We start from the raw sequence: 2,107 nt of genomic DNA on the forward strand, positions 1-2,107 counted from the left end.
CAGGCTGGTCTCAAACTCCTGTCCTCAAGTGATCTACCCGCCTCAGCCTCCCAAAATGCTGGGATTACTGGCGTGAGCCACTGTGCTCAGCTTGTTAATTATTTGAGACAGGGTCTTGCTCCATTGGCCAGGCTGGAGTGCAATGGCATGATAATGGCTCACTGCAGCCTTGACCTTCTGGGCTCAAGTGATCCTCCCACCTTAGTCTCCTGAGTAGCTGGGTCTAAAAGCACATCCCATCACACCTGGATTAAAGAAAAAAATTTTTTTTTTGTAGAGATGAGGCTTTATAGAGACAGCCTGGGTTGTCCAGGCTGATCTCAAGTGATCCTCCTGCCTTGACCTCCTAAAGTGCTGATATTACAATTACAGGCATGAGCCACCATGCCTGGCCTCTTATTTCTTTTTTTTTTGAGACAGAGTCTCACTGTATCACTCAGGCTGGAGTGCAGTGGCATGATTCCAGCTTACCGCAACCTCTGCCTCCTAGGTTCAAGTGATTCTCCTGCCTCAGCCTCCTGAGTAGCTGGGATTGTAGGCACATGCCATCATGCCCGGCTAATTTTTGTATTTTTAGTAGAGATGGGGTTTCACTGTGTTGGTCAGGCTGGTCTTGAACTCCTGGCCTCAGGTGAGCCACCCACCTCAGCCTCTCAAAGTGCTGGGATTACAGGCTTGAGCCACTGTGCCTGCCCTTATTTATTCTTTTTTCTTTTTTTTTGAGATGAAGTCTTGCTCTGTTGCCCAGGCTGGAGTGCAGTGGCATGATCTTGGCTCACTGCAGCCTCCGTCTCCTGGGTTCAAGCAGTTCTCCTGCCTCACCCTCCTGAGTAGCTGGGATTACAGGCACCTGGCTAATTTTTGTATTTTTAGTAGAGAGGGTTTCACCATGTTAGCCAGGCTGGTCTTGAACTCCTGACCTCAAGTGATCCTCCTGCCTCAGCCTTCCAAAGTGCTGGGATTACAGGTGTGAGCCACTGCACCAGGCCCTTATTTATTCTTTTAAATAAATAATGGTTTAGTAATATTACTTTACATGAATCTCACTCAATTTCAACCCATTGACGTTCCTTGGACCTTGACGATCCTGGATGGAGTTTAACTAATGTAAGTTGGTCAGTTATTTGGCTTCTAATGGCCTATTTCAGAACTGGATCCTGAAAAGACAATTTCTAGAGTCAAGGAGTAGTGGCGTCTGTGTGAAGCTCTAACAGAGCTTTTCCTGCCAAGAGGCAGTTGTGGAGAAAGGAGATAACTAGTTTCTTTTATTGTCCATCCTCTCACCTGAATTGACTGGCAGGAAATATGGTCAGTTTTAATACATGTGGTTGGCCATTTCTATTTAGAACATGTAGACAGGAGTGAAGTTCAGGGCTTTCTCTCTGTCAGGGGATTCATGTTGCCACTAGAGCCTTGGGAATCTTCTCAGTGATTAAAATGTGGGAATGAGCTGATATATATCAGGGAGCAAGCTAACTTTTGTAATGGCAGTTTCTTCTGCATTTTCTAGATGAGGAGAGGATAAACAGACATATAGGGTCTCTTAATCAGTTGAGCATTTATTGAGTAACTTGCATATTCTGCATTTTAGAAGATGCAGAAGTAGTCATAGTTTCTGATCTTAATGAGATTAGTTAGGCAGACAAGACAAACATGATGCATGAAACGATAGTGTATCAGGCAATACTAAAGTATAAGTGTCTGAAGAGTTCAGAGAAGAGGAAGAACAATAAATCCAGTTGGCATTATCAGGAAATTTTCTTGTAGGAAGTGAGAGTTGAGTGAGCACTGGTAGAATGGAGAGGATTTGGACAGGAAAAGCAGAAGTAGGCATACCTTGGATGTGTTTATCTCTTTACAGATAATTTAAATTCACTTTTAAAAGGAAAATGTAATATGTACACATAATAAATTCAAATTGTACAAAGAAAAACGTGACTATTCCACCTATTCCAGTTGTCTTGTCTTACTCTTGGAAGTCAATCACTATTACCAGTATCTTTTCTTTTCTTTTCTTTCTTTTTCTTTCTTTCTTTCTTTTCTTTTCTTTTTTCTTTTCTTTTTTCTTTCTTTCTCTTTCTCTCTTTTCTTTTTTTTTCTTTTCTTT

At 42.1% G+C, this 2,107-nt stretch overlaps 1 protein-coding gene across 1 annotated transcript in view; it reads left to right on the plus strand.

Moving 5' to 3' along the window:
• The window catches only part of SNX12 (sorting nexin 12), a 10,070-nt gene that overhangs the window by 2,494 nt on the left and 5,469 nt on the right, over window positions 1-2,107 (plus strand). The gene's annotated exons all lie outside the window — the stretch shown is intronic.

The sequence above is a fragment of the Cebus imitator genome, unplaced genomic scaffold (assembly GCF_001604975.1).
Source record: "Cebus imitator isolate Cc_AM_T3 unplaced genomic scaffold, Cebus_imitator-1.0 Scaffold602, whole genome shotgun sequence".
Taxonomy (NCBI): domain Eukaryota; kingdom Metazoa; phylum Chordata; class Mammalia; order Primates; family Cebidae; genus Cebus; species Cebus imitator.